The sequence below is a fragment of the Xyrauchen texanus genome, chromosome 35 (assembly GCF_025860055.1).
Source record: "Xyrauchen texanus isolate HMW12.3.18 chromosome 35, RBS_HiC_50CHRs, whole genome shotgun sequence".
Classification (NCBI taxonomy): domain Eukaryota; kingdom Metazoa; phylum Chordata; class Actinopteri; order Cypriniformes; family Catostomidae; genus Xyrauchen; species Xyrauchen texanus.
The window spans coordinates 11535243-11559361 of NC_068310.1; the positions used below are offsets into that span (position 1 = coordinate 11535243).

Genomic DNA, 24119 nt, shown 5'->3' on the forward strand with positions numbered 1-24119 from the left:
AAATACCATAGTTGAACAATTGTTTCTTTAATAAATTACATTACATTTTGTAGTTACTATGGTTTGACTACAAATATCAGTGTTGAACAATGTTTACTGTAGTAAATGAGAGTCAGTTTTGAAGTTTATATGGTTTTAAACAACTACCATATTTGAACAGTGGTTACTGTAGTAAATGACAGTACATTTTGTAGTTACTGTTTTTTTCTTTCTACAAATACCATAGTTGGACAATGGTTACAGTAGTAAAATGACAGAAAATGTTGGAGTTACTATGGTTTTACTACAAATACCTTATTTGAAAAAGAGTTACTGTAGTAAGTGACAGTAAATTTGTAGTTACTATGGTTTGAATACAAATATCAGTGTTGAACAGTGATTATTATAATAAATGACAGTACATTTTGTAGACAAATACCATAGTTAGCAATGTTACTGTAGTAAAATTACAGTATATTTTGTAGTTTCTATGGTTTTACTACAAATACCACAATTGAACAATGGTTATTGTAGTAAATGACTACATTTTGTGACAAATACCATAGTTGGACAATGGTTACTGTAGTTAATGACAATGAAGTATGGGGTTACTATAGTTTTACTACAAATACTAAAGTTGAACAATGGTTACTATCATAAATCACAGTACATTTTGTAGTTACTATGGTTTATTATATATGCCACAGCTGAACAATGGTTACTGTTGTAAATGACTAAATTTTGTGACAAATACCATAGTTGGACAATGGTTACTGTAGTTAATGACAATGAAGTATGGCATTACTATGGTTTTACTACAAATACCAAAGTTGAACAATGGTTACTATAGTAAATGACCATATATTTTGGAGTTACTATGGTTTTATTACAAATACCATAGTTGAAAAATGGTTATTATAGTAAATGACACTACATTTTGTAGACAAATACAATAGTTGAGGTTGTCAACTACAATATCTAGTTGACTGGGAGGGCTATGGCCCAGATGAGCTTTCTTGGGTACCAGCTGCTGAAATACTTGACCCATCACTGATTATAGAGTTTCACAGAAATCACCCCACTCGTCTTGCCCCACAAACTCCTGGCAGACCACGCCGAAGAGGATTCATTCGCATCAGGAGCTGCTCACAGGAGGGGGATTCTGTTACATTCTCTGTCGCAGTACCTGAGGTTAACCACCAGAGATCACATCACCCAAATTTTGACACAGACTCTGACTCTCACCACCTGTTGATCATTCTACTAATTAGTTAACTGTGTGTATAAAAGTTCTCTGTTCATGGCAAAGTCTTGTTATTCTTAGGAGTGCATTACTGAGTGTTGGTACTTCTGTGTGATTTACTTTCCACTGTGTCTTGGTCAGGTATTGTCTTTGTAACTTTGTTGTTTTGTGCCAAGCCAAGCCAAGCCAAGTCATGTCAAGCCAAGTCAAGTCAAGTCAAGTCATGTTTACATTTATGTTTTGTTTCATAATCTTACCTTGGATTTATTGCAAGGTAAGTTGTTGGATTCATTGCCTTTTTTTGGAATACTGTCTCTGCCTGCTGTTTTGGATTAGTCTGCCTGTTCTGTTGGATATCTGAGATTTATCAACCTTTCTCCTGTCCTTTTTGTTTATAGCTTCAGTCTGACCTCTTTGTGTGTTTACTAATAAACTCTGCACATGGATCCTAACTCTTCTTGTTCAGCCCAAATATTACAGGAAATTTATTGTATGAGCTATTTTATTTTCAGTTCATTTATGAGGTTTCCATATAATTGCAACCAAAATTTTCATCATTTCTAAATGCAGTTTGGATGCAGTAGGTTTTGTGATTTTTGTTATTTGTGAGCAATACACATTAAATAATTTTTCAAAACTAAATAGACAAATATTAAAAATGTAAAAAAAAAAAAAAAATTTCTTGTGGCCCTGGGGTGTCCTGAGGGGAGGGATGCGTGGCCTCAATGCAACATGTCCGACCACACAAGGTTCAAAGATGCACCCCAGAGGGGCTTTACCTGGTCTGGTTGCTAACTCGATTCCCCACTGGACTGAGGCCACCCCTTTAGTGGTGGATCGGATTGACTAATGTCTGCATTTCTCTTCTGGTAGAAAAAATAGGAGTCCATAGGGTGTCAGGCTTTGAATCTTTGGAAACTGGACGGTATGAGAGGGTAAAATTAAAACGGTTCAAGAAGAGGGCCCATTGGGCCTGGTGTGAATTTACCCTCTTGGCATCCCAGATTTAAGTGAGGTTCCTGTGGTCCGTCCAGACGAGGAATGGAGGTCTGGCTCCCTCCAGCCAGTCCCCACTCCTCAATTGCTTACTTTACCACCAACAGCTCCAGGTTTACCAGTGTCATAGTTCTTATCTGCTGGGGTGAGTCAACATGAGAAGTAAGCACAAGGGTGAAGTTTGTTGTCGCTCCTTGCCCTCTGAGACAAGACTGCCCCTACTCAGACATCTGATGCATGGTGATGTGTTCAAGATGGCACAGAGTATGGATGCTGCGTTGCAAGCTCCGACCTTGTTTTACAATTTTTTTTTTTTTGTTTTGTCTACAATTCGCATGTTTTTTTTGTCTTTGATGTTGTAAATGGTCTGCACTTATATAGCTCGTTTTTAACCTTAGTGGTTTTCAAAGTTCTTTACACTGTGACTCATTCACCCATTCACACATTCACACATACACTCACACACTCACACACCAATGACGACAGAGCTGCCAAGCAAGGTGCTAGCCTGACGTTGGGAGCAATTTGGGGTTGAGTGTCTTGCCCAAGGACACTTCAGCATGTGGAGTCATGTGGGCCAGGAATCGAACCACCAACCCTTAGTGGCCAACCCGCTCTACCACCTGAGCCACAGCCGACCTGTGTTGTTGTCTGCCTTATTGTATATGATAGACAAACCCTTTAGGACATTGGTTCTGCAATAGCACACCGAAAACCAGACTTTAAATATCTCAATGCCGAGCTACTGTTTTCAAACACCCCACCGGAGCCTTTTGTTTGGGCAGCCGGAAAAGGGGAAGGAGAGCTGGCATTCTCATCAGACTAAGACATCGCGCAAATTGATTCCCGCAACCCAGTATTCTACTGGCAATTTTCAGTCTCTGGACAACAACCTCTGAGAGTGCAGATCTCTTTCCAATGAGAGATGAGGGACTGCTGCACTATCTGCCTTACAGAAACTTGGATGTCTGCGGAGATTCCAGACTCAGCCATTGAACCTGTGGGGTCCTCCATGCACCAAACAGATGGAGCAAAAGACCTCTCATGTAAAAGCAGAGGTTGTGGTGTATGTTTTATGTTCGACAAATCCTGGTGTGATCCAAGGAACGTACATTCTATCAAGTCTTTCTGCCCTCCTGATCTGGAATTTCTCATGCTTCTGTGTCGTCCATTCTAGCTACCAAGGGAATTCACAGTGGTCACTATCACAGCTGTGTACATCACCCCACAATCTGACACAGACCAGGTACTCCAGGAACTGTATTGGAGTATAGCTAGAGCAGGAAACCGCGCACCTGAGGCCACTTTCATTGTGACCAGGGACTTTAACAAAGCTAACCTCAAATCAATAATACAGAAATACTACCAACACATCAGTTTCAACACACGAGGGGACCAGGTTTTGGACCATTGCTACTCTCCCTTCTGGGATGCTACAAATCCCTCCCCCGCCCACCATTTGGCAAATCGGACCACTCTTCCGTTCTCCTTCTGCCCGCTTACAGGCAGAAACTGAAACAGGAAGCACCCGCCCTCAAAACAATCCAGTGCTGGTCGGACCAATCAAATTCTATACTACAAGACTGTTTTGATCACGTGGACAGGGAGATGTTCCTGATAGCATAACGTGTTTCATCAGGAGGTGCATAGATGGTGTGTTACCGAACAAAACTATACGGGTCTACCCTAACCAAAAACTAAATTCCAGGAAAGCGGAGGAGCATAAACAAGCCAGTTATGCCCTCTGCAAAACTATAAGAGCAGCCAAACGTCAGTACAGGGACAAAATTGAAGGACAGTTCAACACCACAGACTCTAGAAGCATGTGGCAGGGAATTAATATCATAGACTTCAAAGGAAATAAAACCGCTGCAGTGAATACTGCTGCCTCTCTCCCGGATGAGCTTGATCATTTTTATGCTCATTTCGAGGGAAATGGCACTGCCCTCGTGGAGAGAGCTCTCACAGCCGAAGCTATAGAGGTTAGTTCACTCTCCGTCTTTGTAGCGGATGTAACCCGATCCTTCCGACAGGTGAATATCCAGACTGCATTCCAGGCCGCATCATCAGAGCGTGCGCAAACCAACTGTGGTGTTTTTATGGACATTTTCAACCTTTCCCTCTCCTTGTCTGTGGCCCCCACATGCTTTAAAACGTCCACCAGCAATCCCAAATTACTTGCTTAAATGACTGGCATCATGTTGCTCTGAACCCCATCATCAGCAAATGCTTTGAGAGACAATCAGAGATTATATCTGCTCTGTGCTACCTGCCTCACTGGACTCACTGCAGTTTGCATACCACAACAACCGCTCTACTGATGATGCCATTGCATCTACACTACACTCTGCTCTCTCCCACCTTCAGGAGAAAAGACAGAGAACACAGCCCGATCACCATCAGTGGAGCACTGGTGGAGAGTGTCAGCAGCTTCAAGTTCCACGGTGTCCACATCTCAGAGGAACTCACATGGTCCGTCCACACTAAGGCCATTATGAAGAAGGCTCATCAGCACCTCTTCTTCCTGTGACAGCTGAGGAATTTGGAATGAACCACCACATCCTCACAGGGTTCTTCACCAGCACTTTAGAGCGCATCCTGACTGGCTGCATCACTGCCTGATACGGCAACAGCACCACCCTCGACCGCAAAGCCCTGCAGGGGTTGGTGCGACCTGCCAGACACATCATCGTAGGTGATCTTCCCTCCCTCCAGGCGGGTTTGTGAAAAAAGCTTGGAGTATCATAAGAGACTCCAACCACCCGAGCCATGGGCTGCTCTCACTGCTACCATCAGGCAGGGAGTATTGCAGCATCAGGACACGCACCAGCCGACTTCATGACAGCTTCTTCCCCCAAGTATTCAGACTTTTGAACTCTTGATCTCTAACGATCCATATACATCAACACTGCACTTTATTAATCTTACACTGGACTGTCATAAATTATATTCTCTCTTAACGAAACACTGGCAACTGACTATAAACCGACAGCCTGAATGTCAATACAGCACAATACAACCTATTGTATAATTTATATACACTATTTTTATTTCATACGGTGTATACTATATTGTATGTGTATTCTATATTTTTGGCATTGTATACTGTACATTGTACATTATTATTTGCATATTGTTTTGTGTGTAATTATGTGTATATTAGATATGTAAATTGATGTTTTTATAAATTGGTATGTCTCATCACTGTCATGACTACTATGTTGCTCGAAACTGCACCCAGTAGCAAATTCTGCCACACTCCATGTGCCTTGAGAGAGCTGCAGCAGGTGATCAATGTCTCCTCTACTGGCCAGGTGGTGGAAGACCCTCTTGATGATGTAGGCCACTCTACTGCCCTCCGTGGGGAAGCTACTGGGCTGCAGTTGGAATGCCAGGGTACACTGAGTGACAGAACCTTGACACCTCTCAGGTCTACCATCATGCCTCTCTGGTGCAGGCAGTCTCAGCTCCAGCAGAGGACCTGCTGATGGACTCAACCATGGGCTGATCAGCTGGCCTGGGTTTAGAACTTTGCGCTGGGGGGGGCTTGAGACATGAGTTGGGTACTTAATCACTGGAGGATCTCAGAAAGGATCTGCTCATGCAGATTCCTGCCTCAGACAACCCATTATAGGACCCAGCAGAAGAGTCTGCGCCTTCCTCTAACGTGGACCGTATCCTTGCTGCCCTCTCTGGTCAAGCTACCACTATTCACATGCATGATTCTCACATGTTTCAAATGCCAATGCAATTATGTCACACTCACGTATCACTAACCACTGGAGTCATATTGATGATGTTTATATTGACTGTCTGTGATTTTTGGAGCCTCAAAAATAAATCTCTGTTCACTTGCATTTTAAGGACCTGCTGAGCTAAGATATTTTTCAAATTTTCTTCATATGTGTTCTGGTGAAGAAAGAAAGTCATACACACTTGGGATATCATGAGAGTGAGTAAATAATGAGACATTTATTTATTTATTTTTGGGTGAACTTTTCCTTTAATCTCACCCCTATCCCTGCACCTAACCCAACGATTTCTTAACAAAATATAGGTATATACACAACAGTAGGTTCCGGTCCTCGAATCTGATTGGATGAGAGACATTCCATGAGCACTGATGGTCTGACACCATCAGCACTCCGGCGCTTCACTGTGTGTGTATCACTCCACTTGTGTTTGTGCCATTCTAAACTAAAGTGTAAGAGCAGTGCATACGTGTTCAGAGCTGTTGTTTGTCTTTTTTTGTGACAGTACATATGTTAGCCAGCAGGTAGTGGCAAAAGATTTTTGTGTGTAATATGAGCCAGTTATGTGAAGAGAATTCGTCAGCCACTGTTTACATACAACAGCACTTCGTGATCGCTTGTATTACTACTACATTACTAAAGCTAGGAAATAGCTTTAAATGAACAACTTCAGCATTATGGCTCATCACAGCTGAGAGACACAACAGACTAATTAATTACACAATGGGTGCTGTTTAAAATGGCGGAGGACATTACGGTTTCTATAGAGATCAACACTTGCGCACCGGCTACCTTGAAATAGGGTGAAATACCACAGCTTGGATGCTATTTTTCCACTGATCTGCTTGGGAGTGGCAACATGTGATTGCACACGCTCCAACTCTCTCTCGAGAGAAAGTCAAAACGTCTGGAAAAAGTTCAGTGGAAAGTGCCTCATACTGTTCTGACATACATTTTTTCTCTGTACACAAAAGCTGTTTCAGGATCAGTGCTTTCTATTAGCCTCTTAAATGTCTTCTGAATATTTCATTTTCCCAGGAGTTTGTGCCAGTTATAAAGACCGCTTGTCATTCGGCTGGCACGGTTGTTGACTGCCCAAGGCCTTGTCATTATTAGAACAATGTCACCAGTATTTACAGTTGTCTTTGGAGCTCTTAGCTTGGTCAGACTGACCTCAAAGCTGTCTTTATGAAATAGCAATTGCAAGGGGACGTACATGTGCACATGCTCTGAGTTTCACTGCTCTCCTTACAACCCTTGAAAAGCTAATTTATTTTGCTAGCTTAATTAAGCATGATTGTATGGTTAGTTGCATTTTATTATTTGCATGCATATATACTGTATAATAATGTAAATTAGCATTTTTTTTTTTTTTAATTATACACAACCTTATCAGAACAGACCTGCGACCCATTTTCAGGTCACGATGACCCATCTGTAGAAAGCTGCTATTATAGACCTCTTGATAACCTTAACAAAAAATAGGTTTCGCAAGCACTTTGTGTAAGGATCAGTATCAGATCAGTATCAGTACATCAGAAAAACATACTGTAAGTAGTTGTTAATTTATTGTGTATTGTTTAACTTAAAACATTTATAGCAAATAACTTTTTTTAAACTTTTTTTTATTTTAAAAGACTTTGAATTGATTTTGGATGCCAAAGAGCAATTTGGGTTGCATAACCCAAAAGACATACCTCAACAGATTGTGCCCTAATAACAGTGATGGATAGATTACATCTGAAATGCAATCTGGTACTGATTACAAATTACACATTAATATGACAATACATAATCAGTAATGCAACCTTTCAGATTACACTTTTAGATCATCTAATCTGATTACTTTGGAGTTACTTTTGGATTACTTGTTGCGTATTTTGATGGTGATCGGTGCAAAAGAACAAAGTTGCATGTTTCTGACACCTCTGAGATGTTTACAAAACATTGACATATGTTTTTACATAAGAGTTTTGTAAAACATTTTTTTCAACGAAGGTTACATATGCAAACAGCTCAGCATTCAAGCTCATGTTCAATCTAGCCATGTGTGCGTGTACCAAAAACAATATACAATATGCTTAAAATACAATCCATACATACACATGGGACATATGATTCAATGCTGTTTGTATTTTGCACGTATTTCAGGTTCTGACTCAGACCTCTATTTTAAAATTTAGAAGCATAAACAGTAAATTAATATCTGTTGCCTTTGGCTTTTTTATTTGTGACATAATCAGGACTCTAATACATAAAAAGTAAATGCAATCTGATTACATATATTTTAAAATGTAATGTAGTGAAAATACAGGTCCTTGATTTTTGCAATCTGATTACATAATCCATTTTAAATGTAATCAGTTACTAACCAACATGAAATTTGGAAACATCAAGAGAACAAGTGAATGTGAAGTACATTTAGGTCAAGCCATTTCATTCCTCCCCTACTGTTAGAGGCGCAACACAAACTCATTTTAAAAGCACGTTTATGCCACAATAAGACTATTGTTGTGCCGGGGGTGAACCATGTTGTGGAGCATTGACCGGGCCAATGGGGCCAGTGCCCAGTGGCCCTTGACTACCAGGGCCCTTGACTGCCTGGGGGGGCCCTGGGCTTTAAGGTTGCATGATCCAGTTTGGCAACAGGCTCTGCCGCTTGCATCTTCGCTCATGGGGGGTTTGAATAAGAAGTCGTTTCTGGGCATGCCCGCATTGCTGTCAATTGCTTGATTTCCATCCTGATTTTTTTTATATTTTATTTTGACAGGCGTGTTCTAATGTGTTGAGTTGTTGTGGGTTGTACGTTTAGTTGTGTGCTGTGTTATGTTTTTTCTTTTCAGGGTCCGACATGGATCGAAAATAGAAAACAGAAATTTTAAAATGATTTTTATGTTTTCCAAGCCTGAATCCTTTTTTTTATTATTATTTTAGTTTCTTGTTAATTAACTATTTGGCAATCTAAATTGTTTATACATCAGTCTGAATGATTAATTAGGAAAAACTAATCCCATTAACAAAATTGAAAATCATGGGTCAAAAGGGGTGGTAAATCTGTCTAATGAGTCCTGTGCTATCATGTGTTTTGTGTTGTCTTATCAAGTGTTATGTTGCTTAAGTTGTAATATACTGTCTCCTGCAGTGTCACTGGTTTCACCACGCAATCTGATATCAAATACGCCTGTGATGCCAACGATCCGGTGGATGACCGTCATGCACCCCCCCGGCTAGAGGACAGTGGGTAATCAGATGAAGTAAAACCAGAAAGAGGATGAGGAGGATCTGAATGACACTTGACTACGATGAGGTACACCTGCAGTTTATATTGATCTGTCCTGTAGGGGGTGCCTGAATGCACAATTTCATTTATATTTCATAAACTACTATAGATTAGTGAAACTTCATGCATAGCAAGGAAACATAAGCTCTTCAGCTGGGCATTCCTGTTTGATCTAGTTGACCACTTGATGTAGAAGATAAAAAGCAAAGTTATTATGGTCTAAATCTGTTTCCTGCTGTTCAACGGCTATGCTGGCAGTTTGTTCTCCAGTGGGCCTAATGGGTGTGACTCTTTCTTCTCTGACCTAACCATGTCTGTCATTATGTAACATCTTTTGAATAATTTAATTGTGTATTTGCAGGGAGCTGAGAGAAAAAGAGGAGAAATACTGTATGGAACAGACCAAAATTCAGTAACAGTTCTTGAATCTCAAGGTTTGTTAATTTGTCAGTTGACTTGCATAAGTCAATAACTAATTTGATAATAACTAATAAGTTGTTTATTAAAACTGTCCAATACCTGCATGAATAATACATTTTAGCCAATCGATTATCTTTCAAGGAATGGTTCACCCAAAAAATGAAATTTCTCTCATTTACTCATCCTCATGCCATACCAGATGTGTATGACTTCCTTTCTTCTGCTGAACATAAATTAAGATTTTTAGAAGAAAATTTCAGCTCTGTTGGTCCTCACAATGCAAGTGAATGGTGACCAGAACTTTAAATCTCCAAATAGTACATAAAGGCATCATAAAAGTAACTCCAGCATTTAAACCCATGATGAATGCACAACTTATTATATTTGAGCTTCAAAGTTCTGCTCACCATTCACTTGCACTGTTTGGACTTTCAGAGCTGAAATATGACACATTTAAAAACATTTGTGAACTATTCCTTTAAAGGGACACTCAAAGATTTTATTTGTTTGCAGAGGAAGCTAGTTGAGGTCAAAGAGGGTGATGCCAGGAATAAGTGGAATCCCTGTCACGAGAAGCTCACACCTGTGCCGAACAACTTCTTTGCCAAGCACCTCCAGACCGGAGAGAACCACACCAGCGTGGACATGCTGCAAGGGCTGAGTCACTGTCTGTCACCTCTCACAGACACATCATTGACTTTAATGGCTGAATCTGAAAAATGCATTTCCTAATTGATGTTTCTGTTTTTGTTCACAGCAATTTGGCGGTCTGACCACACCCTACTCAGGGGATTTGAACACACCCTATCCAGGGGGCATGATGATGGGAGCTGGTGATCTGGACATCAGTCAGGCAAGGAACACTCTGATGGACATGAGTGAATGGTCAAAGTGAATGGTCACCAGAATTTCGAAGCGCCAATGAGCACATAAAGGCAGCGTAAGTCTCCTGTGGTTTAATCCATGTCTTCTGAAGCAATCCAATTGGTTTTGGGTGAGAATAAAACCTAAATGTAACTCCTTTTTCACTGTACATCTTGCCATTGCAGCCTCTAGGCATGGTCATGATTTCAAGCTCGATTACACTTCCAAGTTGCAAGATGACGCTAGGAAGTGTAATCATGCATGAAATAAAGATTGCCAAGGAGACTGCTGATGTCAAGCTTAATAGTAAAAAATGAGTGAGATTTTTGGACTGTTGTCACCCCAAATCGATTATTTTGCTTCTGAAGATATGGATTTAAACTGTCGTATGGATTACTTTTATGCTGCCTTTGTGTGCTTTTTGGAACTTCAAAATTTTGATTACCATTCACTTGTATTGTGAGGGACCTACAGAGCTAAAATATTTTTCTAAAAGTCATATGCATCTGGGATGGCATGAGGGTGAGTAAATAATGAGAGAATTTAAAAAAAATGTTTGGTGAACTATTCCTTTAAAGCTGAAGTATGTAATGTCTGCACCACTTGGCTTCACCAATCGGAATTGCAGGAATAATCACTGCTATCAAACAAATACCAGAAAACACACCCCATCTTCCATTGGTTGTAACAAAAAATAGTCCAGTCCCAAACTCATACTAGAGGTCTGCATGGGACTGGTTTTCCATTCTGCACCCGAACGCTCCCACTGAATTTTACTCCATGTTCACCCACTCTCTGCCCACAGTGATTTCTTCCCAACTGCTCCCATTCCCACAAATCCGCAGTTGATTTCCACATAGAGCAAAAGCCAAATAATGTTTTATTTTTCTGTTATTGCTATTATCAGATGACGTGTGAAAATGAGGCCAATTTGTCTTGCCTGAATTGGGTTTCTTAACACTAAATTGACCTAATTTACTATTCCAAGTTTTCCTGATTTTAACTAATCCTACAGTGTGTGCTTTGCTCTGCAATTCTTCAAAATTGCTATTGATACCTGTCTGCTGTGGGATCATTTAAAGCACAAGCTGTGTTAGGCTGCACAGGCCATTCAAACAAACAGAGGAAGGTTTTGATGGCGCCACACTCAGTCACAGTGTTACACTTGTTGGTGAAATTGGACCTACAAATTGCTTACCGACTCTGCATGTTAAGGTAGAATACAAGAAGGAAATGTAACATCAAATAAATTACACACGTCAGCTTTAATTTTAATGGTTTTAGTGTGTGGGAAATGGTCTTTAAAAATTACAGCACATTTTAATACATGAAACCTCGATTACCATTGTACTGTAGATTAATTATAGAAGTTCAGATAATGTCCCATTTTTAAGTGAAATCTGTGTGTCCACTAGGTGTCAGTGTGTGTATGACTTAAAAGGCATTTAATCACAATAAGAATGAGCTTTATTGCCATGTATATGGAATCAATTCCATGCCACATATATTTGCAAAAATATAAAGTATTGCAAAATAAAACAAAGTTTTGCAAAAGAAAGAAGTATTGAGCAAACAAAAAAAAAATGTTTTAAACAAAAATTAAGTATCACAAACGTAAAATAAAGTATGGAGAGAAAAAAAGAAAGTTTTTTGCAAACAAAAATAAAGAATTGAAAAATATAAATAAAATATAGCAAAAACCAAGATATAATTAATTGCAAAAATCAATGACTGTTGTAAAAGAAACTAAAGAACTTTTAGCAGGGTTAAGAATATAGGGGATGTGAACATTTTATATTTCAAAACGTTATTTTTAAAGACAGAACACATGCACGTTTGTTACGATCGTTTTAAACTTTTTATTTGGCATCTATTTATTGTCTCCTTTAACAGTGATAATGTTACATCTAAATATGGAGTTTACATTTTTTTTTTTTTTTAGAAGACAGCATACTATGGTATAGACAATTATAATCTATAAAGTAAACATAAGAATCAATCAATAGTCCAATCAATTGAGAGAGAATAAACTGCGGATGCTGGCTATGTTAGCGAGTATGGCTAATAAATCCACCGCATTAACTGATCTCTAACTTCTTTATCTGAAGCAAACGCTGTTAAAGCACATTTAATGCTAATTAAATAAAAGGAAACAATCAACTTTATATACCTGAGATCCACCTGCATGCCTCTGCTCAGCCATGATGTTTGATCCGTGTCTCAAGCTAATGACGTAACTTCCAGGGAGGCATCACTGAGCCCGTCGTACACGCCCCAATCCCCTGACTCCACCCCCATGTCAAAACAGTGCCATAAAGTGAAACGCACAGAAAAGTGAAGCGCAAAGGCAAAACGGTATCACGAGCTCACACGTGATGGAAATGCAGATTAAAAGGAGCATTGCAAAATAATTTGTAGGCATTGCAAAGAAAATGATGTGTGGCAAAATCATTGCTGCCTAAAAATCTGTTGCAGAGATAAAAAAGGATAAAAGTTATTTGGTTTCTTTTACAACAGTCATTGATTTTTGCAATTAATTATATCTTGGTTTTTGCTATATTTTATTTATATTTTGCAATTCTTTATTTTTGTTTGCAAAACTTTCTTTTTTTCTCTCGATACTTTATTTTACGTTTGTGATACTTAATTTTTGTTTTAAAAAAAAATTTTTTTTGCTCAATACTTTTTTTCTTTTGCAAAACTTTATATTTTTGCAAATATATGTGGCATGGAATTGATCCCATACATGTACGCTTATACATACAAGGAATTTGTCTTGGTGACAGAAGCTTCCTGTTCACAAAAAGTACAACAAGACAGATATAATAATAAAAATAAAAAGTGAATAGAAAATCTAAGTACATATAGAAATGCACAACATGACTATATATATATATATATATATATATATATATATATATATATATATATATATATATATCAAGTCAAGTCAAGTGGTTTTTATTGTCGTTTCAACCATATACAGTTAGTACAGTACACAGCAATACGAGACAACGTTCCTCCAGGACCATGGTGCTACATAAAAACAACAAAGGACCAACACAAGACCACATGAGACAACACAGCGAAATAAAATGCCTATATAAAAAAACCTATATATACCTATATAAAGTGCACGTACAAACATGTGCAAAAAGTACGGGACAGTACAACAAATTTCTGACAATGAACAGGACAATAGACAGTGCAGCGCCGACCAGTACTCAGTAGTGCAAAAAGATGACAGTTTCTAAAAATGTAAACATAACATACTATGAGATAATGTTCTATGCACATAGCAGTTATTGAGGTAGCAGACAGTTATAAAGTGACAGTAATTAAAGTGCAACTCAGGACACGTGTGTGTCAAACCAGTCTCTGAGTATTGAGAAGTCTGATGGCTTGGGGAAGAAGCTGTTACACAGTCTGGCCGTGAGGGCCCGAATGCTTCGGTACCTCTTGCCAGACGGGAGGAGGGTAAAGAGTTTGTGTGAGGGGTGTGTGGGGTCGTCCACAATGCTGGTTGCTTTGCGGATACAGTGTTTTTTGTAAATGTCTTTGATGGAGGGAAGAGAGACCCCAATGATCTTCTCAGCCGTCCTCACTATCCTCTGCAGGGCTTTGCGGTCCGAAACGGTGCAAGTCCCAAACCAGGCAGTGATGCAGCTGCTCAGGATGCTCTCAATAGTCCCTCTATAGAATGTAGTGAGGATGGGGGTTGGGAGATGTGCTTTCCTCAGCCTTCGAAGAAAGTAGAGACGCTGCTGGGCTTTCTTGGCTGGTGTTGAGGGACCAGGTGAGGTTCTCCGCCAAGTGAACACCAAGGAATTTGGTGCTCTTGACGATCTCCACAGAGGAGCCGTCGATGTTCAGCGGAGTGTGTTCCCCTTATGCTCTCCTAAAGTCAACAACCATCTCTTTTGTTTTGTCGACATTCAGGGACAGGTTGTTGGCTCTACACCAGTTCGTCAGCCGCTGCACCTCCTCTCTGTATGCTGACTCGTTGTTCTTGCTGATGAGACCCACCACGGTCGTGTCATCGGCGAACTTGATGATGTGATTCGAGCTGTGCATTGCTGCACAGTCGTGAGTCAGCAGAGTGAACAGCAGTGGACTGAGCACACAGCCCTGGGGGGCCCCAGTGCTCAGTGTGGTGGTGGTGGAGATGCTGTTCCCGATCCGGACTGACTGAAGTCTCCCAGTCAGGAAGTCCAGGATCCAGTTGCAGAGGGAGGTGTCCAGGCCCAGCAGGTTCAGCTTTCCAATCAGGTGCTGGGGAATGATTGTGTTGAATGCTGAGCTGAAATCTATGAACAGCATTCGAACGTATGAGTCCTTATTGTCTAGGTGGGTGAGGGCCAGATGGAGGGTTGTGGTGATGGCATCGTCCGTTGAACGGTTTGAACGATACGCAAACTGCAGTGGGTCTAGTGAGGGGGCAGCTGGGTCTTAATCTGCCTCATGACGAGCCTCTCGAAGCACTTCATGATGATGGGTGTAAGTGCGACGGGACGGTAGTCGTTGAGGCAGGACACTGAAGACTTCTTTGGCATGGGGATGATGGTGGTGGCCTTGAAGCACGTTGGAACGACGGCGCTGCTCAGAGAGATGTTGAAGATGTCGGTAAGAACATCTGCTAGCTGGTCTGCACATCCTCTGAGCACTCTGCCAGGAATGTTGTCTGGTCCAGCAGCCTTCCGTGGGTTGACTCTACGTAGAGTTTTCCTCACATCTACCGTGGTAAGACAGAGCACCTGGTCGTTGGGAGGAGGGGTGGACTTCCTCGCCATCACATCGTTCTGCACTTCAAACCGAGCGTAGAAGTCGTTCAGCGCATCTGGAAGGGAGGCATCTTTGTCACAGGCAACTGATGTTGTCCTGTAGTTGGTGATGGCCTGGATGCCCTGCCACATGCGCCGCGTGTCACCGCTGTCCTGGAAGTGACTGTGGATTCTCTGTGCGTGAGCGCGCTTTGCCTCTCTGATTGCCCGTGACAGTTTGGCCCTAGTTGTTCTTAGGGCTGCCTTATCGCCTGCTCTGAAGGCGGAGTCTCGGGACCTCAGCAGCATGCGCACCTCCGCAGTCATCCACGGCTTCTGGTTGGCGCGTGTGGTGATGGTCTTGGAGAAAGTGACATCATCAATGCACTTGCTGATGTAGCTGGTCACTGATGCTGTGTATTCCTCCAAGTTGGTAGAATCGCCATATGTTGCAGCCTCCCTGAACATGTGCCAGTCAGTACACTCAAAACAGTCCTGAAGAGCAGAGATGGCTCCTGCTGGCCAGGTTTTCACCTGCTTCTGAAGCGGTTTTGTGCGTCTGACGAGTGGTCTGTATGCTGGAATTAACATAACAGATGTGGTCTGAGTAGCCGAGGTGGGGGCGGGGCTCCGTCCGGTACGCGCCTGGGATGTTTGTGTAAACAAGATCAAGCGCGTTCGCCCCTCTCGTTGCAAAGTCCACATACGGATGGAATTTAGGGAGCACTGTCTTGAGATTTGCATGGTTGAAATCTCCGGCGACAATAAACAGTCCGTCGGGGTGAGCGTTCTGCAGTTCGCTCATAGCCCCATACAGTTCACAGAGCGCTTCCTTAGCGTTAGCGCTGGGGGGAATGTAAACTCTGGTTATGCAAACAGTGGTGAATTCCGTATATATATATATATATATATATATATATATATATATATATATATATATATATATATATACGTACGTAAAAATACATATCTGTTATATACAGATGCAAGGGAATGTAATGGCAGAAGAGGTAGGATATGTTGGATGAATTTAAATAGACTAAGCTATGTATTACACATTCATTATTGGTCAATGGGCAGTTTTAACTGATCATGAGATGGATAGCCTGAGGGAAAAAACTGTTCCTGTGCCTGACGGTTCTGGTGCTCAGAGCTCTGAAGCGTCGGCCAGATGGCAACAGTTCAAAAAGGTAGTGGGCTGGGTGAGTGGGGTCCAGAGTCATTTGTTCAGCACTTTTTCTTATTCTGGAAGTGTACAGTTCTTGAAGGCAGGGCAAGGGGCAGCCAATAATCCTTTCAGCAGTCTGAACTGTCCTTTGTAGTCTTCTGATAGTTACTGAAGTGCAGAGGACAGACTCAATGACTGCTGAGTAGAACTGCATTAACAGAACTGTAAATTGATTCTCTAGGTGCTTTGCCAGTGACATGTTGCCATAGTGACAGCTTATGGCCAGCAAAATCCTTCTTCTTTCCAAAATACTAAATCTGGTGTAGCAACAACAACAACTGCATCAAAATGTCAGGATGAGTGAATTAAGCCAGGTTTATGTAAGCTGTAGAATTAAATGTGTCTTCTAGTACTGACTTTGGACATGGAGACAGAATGGGAAATGAAAACACGCTCTCACAGAGCGGAAACAGAGTCATGCCCTTTGCTCTCAGTGTGAGCGCACAAGTTCATTAAGTATTGGAAAATTCCTGTCGGCTCATTATTCACAGTTAATCGTTAGCAGAGCTTCACATCAGCAGCTGATGAGTGGAACAACATTAGGTTGATTACATAATGACCCTTTAAGCTTGATGTCTTATTGCCAATGGTGACTAGGTTTTTAATTGCTGTAAATTTGTATTTATTCTTGAGTTTGTAACCAGTTCAATCACAGTTTGAGGTGGCTGTGGCTCAGGTGGTAGAGCAGGTCGGCCACTAATCGCAGGGTTGGCAGTTCAATTCCCAGCCCACATGATTCCACATGCCGAAGTGTCCTTGGGCAAGATCCTGAAACCCAAGTTGCTCCCAATGGCAGGCAAGCACCTTGCATGGCAGCTCTGCCGTCATTGGTGTATGAGTGTGAGTGTGTGTTTGAATGGGTGAATGGTAACCACTAAGTTAAAAATGGCACTATATAAGTGCAGACCATTTACTATTTATGTGTCTGTTTATTTATATAGAGTGATTATACTGTGTGTGTTATATTTATAAATTGAGGTTATGAATGTATAATCTCTGATGTGTGTTATCTGTTCCGAGTAAGGATGTCTGGCTAGAAGCTGCCCATCTGCAGCCCAGAGACTCAGCAAAGGCAGTGGTTGCACAGGCAGTACAACACCTCCCTCGCTCTGTGCACATCTACATCAGAGCGACATCTGGGCCAAGAAATGAGTGCTCAGGAAAGGTGAGCTTTCTTTTCCTCCATTTTTCTTCAGCTCTCTGTTTCCACTGCCACTTCTTTTTTCTGCCTGCATACCTGAATGACAGAGACAGATGGAGTGTTAGTTATGTTGGAAAGCTCAGCTTAGTCTCAGCTTGTTTAAACTTCCTGAATCTGCCCCTTAAACAAAGCACATCTGAAAACAGGCTGGCGGTTCCACTTGATTAATGTCTCTGCCGTGATTAAATTGTTAATTCTATTATGTTATGTAAGTTAAATTAAGTAATTTGTTGGTCATTAAAAATCCAGTGTGAGCTTGGGTACTATTATGTTGGCAGTTATGTTTTGCATATATACCAGTATTAGAGATTTTGTTTTATTAGTAAAGGGCAATATTTGGGACCTGGACTTGATTTTTTGGGGGCACTTATTAACATTCAAGAGGCATGTGTATCTAACTGTATAAAAACACACAGCATGTCAGCCATTTACATAGAATACTGCAACTGAATCAGTTCATTGAAAACAATTCAGAATATGAACAAAATTACTTATAAAATAAACATTAAATACAACCCCAATTCCTAAAAAGTTGGAAGAGTATGTAAAATGCTATAAAAACAAAATGGAGTGATTTTGTAAATTCTATTTAACCTGTCCTATAAACAGGTTAAATAGAAGCACTAAAACACGTTATTTAATGTTTTACCTTGTGAATCGAATTGTTTTTGGTTTTGTTTTTTGGAAATATACACTCGTTTCAAATCAGAAAACCGAAAACGAACTATATTTTATCAGAACTTAACTGGAACAAAAGTGATTTTCAATTGTTCTGGAGTGCAAACATTAATTTTAAATGCTGGAAACTGGTTATAACCGGTTAATTTTGTTGCAATAATTTTTTCATGAAACTTAAGACCAAAAGGATTTATCATAGTATATTTTTGCAAGTACACCACATAATGTTGCCCAAAAAAGTGAAACATGTGCTTTGATCCTGAAGGAAACTGCTGCATCACACATTTCTTTTCGTTTTTAGTCCCTGCTCTATAATATCGGGCTCCAGAATAAAAAGAATACTTAACTTACCTAAACTGAAACATTAAGGAGCTAAATGGCTGTTTTTAGTAGCCAAATCACAGATTTTCTCAATTTAGATTGCTGTTCAGAAACAAGATATATAGTGTATATATAGTTGAGAAGATATGTTGCATTCACTTTTGTCTCATAAATGTTCACACCCCTTTCATAATTTATACAGATATATATTTATTTAGTACTGCTCTTTAGAATCTACATTGCAGATATTTACAGAAAGTATAGTATATGTATATGCATACTATATGCATATAGCCAGGGGCGAAAATTTCATCAAAATGTTGGGGGGACAATAAACATAACAATTCTCAAGAGCAATTTTTGAAGGGGACACCAAGGGGTTTTTGTTGTTGCCCCGTTTGCATTTGTATTATTTTATTTCTTAAACAATTATTTTAAGAATATATCATTAAATTATTTACAATACACATATTTTAATTATATTTTAGGGGGGGCCCCGCCAGCCATCTACATTGCGAGTAAATTTCGCATTATGCGACCAAAAAATGTCTGTTATTAGCCACTGGCAACAAGTAAATATTAACATTTCCCTCGACGGTGATAGAGTTGTGTAGTTTCAAAGCACCGAGTCCCTTTTACTAAATAAAAGCAGTTGATTAAGAAGCTGGATTCAGCCTTGTCTTTCCCTGCATGATGTCTCATGCGCGCAGGAATAAACACTTGTGTCTCATTCAGTTGAACACCGAGCATCTCAGGGAATCGCACCACAGACATCAATTCCATAACTCTCTGAAACAAAGTTTATGTAAATCATGTCATTACTGTATACCATACTGTACTGTAACCTATTACTGTGTAGGTTACCTACTTGCAAAGTGCAAAGTTCATAGAACTGGACATTGAATTGAATATACACTATACCTGGACATATTGTCGTCGTAGCTCCTTGACTCTCTCACTGTTCCTCTCAAAGGGAACAGTGTAGAGCTGCTTCATCCGCACTCTGTGTTTGGACAATGTCCGCATAATGGTTGTGAGGCTGATGCTATCCATATTGTCAAATATCTCATGGTCCTCCACAATTCTAGTTTGAATTTCATGCAGTTTTATTGCATTTTTTGCAACAACCACTTCTACAATGGCAAGCTCTTGATCATTATTGAGGAGCTTTCCTCTTCCCCCAGAGGGTGGAAGACGTTGCATTCTTTAGAGGGACAAAAAATTCAACATATGCATTACTGTATGACCTTATTGACATGTCAAGTGAGAATAGAAACAATCCATGTAAAATGCAATATTAACCTGTTGGTTTGTTGAAAGATGCATATAATGGAGGCAACCGTTGACCGCCTCAAATTGGGCTGCACTCTTTCACCAGCCTCTCTTAGTGAAAGACCGTGGTTGATTACATGGTCAGTGATAGTGGCATGAATTTCATCACTGACTACTGTTCTTGCAGCCCTTGGAATGCCACCACCACTCATTCTTACACCTCTAACTTGCCCTCTCCTTGGGCCTGCTCTTCTCCCTGGGCCCCTTGCTCTTACTCTTCCTCGTCCAGACATTACAGTGTTTGTCTTTTTCTGTTTCTGTTTCCAAAAACATCACTCCTCAAAGTTCTCCTTTTACTGTATAAGTGTCAATGTAATAGACTGGAATCAGCTGTGGTTGGCCCATTTTACCCAACATAAATCAGCTGTGTGTCCATTATTCAATTGTTTGTTTATTATCAAATATATATTGATATATTTGATTAATATTTGATATATATTGTTTTTGAACTGATATCATTCCAGAAAGAGAGGTTTTTATACACTGTATCTAAGGTTTGGAATATTATTTTTGCTATTGTGGGATGGTGTGTGTTAACATTTGTAAATACTACAAAAACAATCCAGAATTTTGTTGGGAGGTATAGCTTGTCTGTTAAGAAAATGTAAGCATTGTGGAAATGTGTTCACTGACTGCATATTGTGTGAAAACGACATGAAATGTGTGAATGGTATGGCCACAAAAGACCAATGCTGTGCTAATTGTGTTTAGAGTTTTTAAAATGTGACAACTGGTTGGACAAACGCTTGTTAGCGACTGAAAAAAACTGTAATAGTCATTTATTAGATGGATAGTTAGTATATTTCTATCAGTTCTGCAGCAGGGTTTTTCCTGGGTCATACAGGTCTTTGGTGGAGGCAGCTGTATTCAGTCATCCAAATGCTATCCACTTTTTTTTATCCAAAAGTTAGTTTATTACATAATTGCAATTAATTAGAGCTCAGTCGATAGTGGATTTTGCAGATACCAATAACTAAGAAGGTGGAAAAGGCCAATAACTAATCGGCCAATAATTTAAAAAAATGATTTTATAATGTAATAAAAATTCTTAGTCTTTTCATACTTTGATGGGCACAAACAAAGAGTCCAAAATAAATAAAATCCCAGATTCTGTTTATTGTTCAACCAGAATCTCAACAATAACTTTGGTGCATAACGCGGGACTTTTAACTATATGTAGGCCCAAACACGCTCTTATTTTGAAATGACTGAGACTTTGCTCTGTTACAGTGCACTATATTTAGTATTAACCAAATTAATTTTGTCACCTGATGAGGTTCAATGAGGTATATTGTTTATTATTATTCAGAAGAAATTAAGTTTATTGACTTTAATTCAGAACTCTTTTGTAATCTAATTAAATAATTGAATTGGGGGAAAAAATATAGATGAATATTGTCAATGAGAAAGATTTAAATACAACAAATCCCCACGTCATTTTTTTTATTTCACCTGTAGAGACTGCTTTTATTCTGTAGAAGCAAGCTGTTTTAAATGTGAATCCTCCAGTGTTGGACACAGAGGAATACGGAAGAATAAACAAACATTTTTGCAGATAACCGATAGTACCAAAAAGTAACTATTGGCACGATTAATCTGTAAAACCAGTATATCAGTCTACTTCTGTTGAATATGTAACATAGTTACTTAATTGCATTTCATGAATACATTAGATATGAATAATTGTTTTTGGGGTGATGTGTAATTTAAAAAAACATTATTTTGGGTCATGGCATTGTTGTCTGTTTTCCTCGTCAGTGCTGTTTATTATGTCGGGTCTGTCTTGCAGTTTGAGAGGTTTGACTTCCTTCATAGCACTTTAAACTTGAAAATGAAAATGGGTCACATCAGTTTTGTGGTCTGCACTGCGATATGTAGGGAAGCCAGTTGATGCCCTGTGCTCCATAGATACAGTATGATAGAGCAGAGGCAATCACTTCCACAACTAGATCTGTGATGGCTCACACTCACGTGAAAACCAGGCTTCAGTCGCACCATGCAAATGTGCATACAGATGAGAAGCATACTTGACACAAATACAATGAAGAACGGGAGATGAATATTACTAAATTTGCTTCATATTTAATGCAGGAAAAACCCTTGATATTCCCCCACAGTCATAATCGCAATCACAAGCGTGGTAAATGTGAAAAAAGTGTGTAGATTTTATCTGAGCATAGTCGTGCTGCTCTACATCCATTCCAGCCTGGCCTTACGTAAAGAAATCGGTATACGTTGATCGAATTTTAAAACACTGCCTCCAGAGGCTAAAGAGGTAAGTGTTTTAGAGAATATAAACTAAAACTAAAAAATATAAAAGTGTGACATCTATTTATACCCAGGAGAGTTCACCAGAAGGCAGTTGTAAAACGTATCGGTTACCTAACGTAACCTCGGTTCTCTCTAGATGAGGGAACGAGTATTGCGTAAGCTAGCTTACGCTACGGGAAAGATTCATCTTTTCTGAGATATTGAAGCCAAAAAATTATCCTTAATTTTTGTATCCATTGTCAACGCAGTGCGGCAGCTGCAGACCTTGAGCGGGCTAGCTAGCGAGCTCATAGGTTGCTCTGCGGCAACTGCTGCAACCTATAGACGAGCTTGGGCTGAACTCGCGATCCAATGAGAGGCGCCCGCGGCTCACTGCATCAAAGCCCGCCAAAAAGGACGTGACTAGAGTGCATATAAGCGTAGTTCGTAGGCTGGAACCCTGGTTTTCATTGACTGAAGCGAAAAGTCGCCGTGGCGCGAAAGCATCGGCCGGCTACGCAATACTCGTTCTCTCATCTAGAGAGAACCGAGGTTACGTTAGGTAACCGATACGTTCTCTTACGAGAGGTTCTCTCGTGATATGCAAGCTAGCTTACGCCTACGGAACCCATTGTCAACGCCGTGCGCGCCAAGCATCCACTGTATAAGCCCCAGGGAATTAAGGGGGACCCGGGGAGCCCTTATGAGTGGGGAAATAATATTTGGCCGGCAAGAATGCGGGTCATTGATTGTGTAATACATAAGCACATAGTAGGACGGAACGACAGAGCGGCGGTGCCGGTCTGTGTGGAATGTGTCCCATCAGTGCAGCTCACCAGGGGAGCTGTAGCGTATTAAACCGCTAGTAGTTTTGCCTGCAGAGCGGGCACTTCCATATTGTAAAATCTGACAAAGGTGGAGGGGAAGTCCATCCCGCTGCCACACATATGTCGTGAATGGAAATTCCGCTGGACCATGCCCACGAGGATGCCATGCCTCTAGTGGAGTGAGCCCTAATGCCCAACGGGCATGGCAGGTCTTTTGACGCATATGCAGCAGCAATAGCATCCACTATCCATCTAGATAGTGTCTGTTTCGAGGCGCGAGACCTTTGTGCGCCCCGAACTAAACGAAAAGCTGCTCGGAGCGCCTGAAAGCAGCGGAGCGTGCAGTATACAATCTCAGTGCTCTGACCGGGCAAAGGAGATTGGCGCCGCGTCGCTATCCGGTGCTGGCAGCCGATAGGGAAATGACCTGTGCTCTGAAAGGAGTACCGATCACCTTGGGAACATAGCCGTGTCTAGGCTTTAAAATGACCTTGGAGTCACTTGGTCCAAACTCAAGACACGCAGCGCTGACAGACAGCGCGTGAAGGTCTCCCACACGCTTGACTGATGACAGGGCAGTCAGAAAACGGTTTTGAGTGAAAGGTATTTCAAATCCACGGATTGAAGTGGTTCGAAGGGGGGCTTTCATAGTTTCGAGAACTATAGAAAGATCCCAGATAGGAACCGATGGGGGCGCTGGGGTTCATCCTTCTAGCTCCCCTGAGGAAGCCGGATGACCAGCTCGCTTTTACCCCATGACTGGCCGCAGGGGTTCAGCTAACGCCGCAACGGCCGCCACATACACTTTGAGCGTGGATGGGGATCTGCCCTCATCCAGCAGCTCTTGTAGAAATACGAGCAGCTGACTTACACCCCACATGTCCGTGGGTCCAGGTCTCTGTCGGTGCACCATTTTGAGAACACAGACCATTTTGACGCATAGAGTCTTCTCGTGGAAGGGGCTCTAGCGCGTATGATGGTGTTTATT

At 40.8% G+C, this 24119-nt stretch overlaps 1 pseudogene; it reads left to right on the forward strand.

Annotated features, from left to right (window-relative positions):
- The first annotated feature begins 5436 nt into the window (after positions 1-5436).
- The window catches only part of LOC127628533 (pre-mRNA-processing factor 6-like), a 53557-nt pseudogene continuing 34874 nt past the window's right edge, over positions 5437-24119 (forward strand).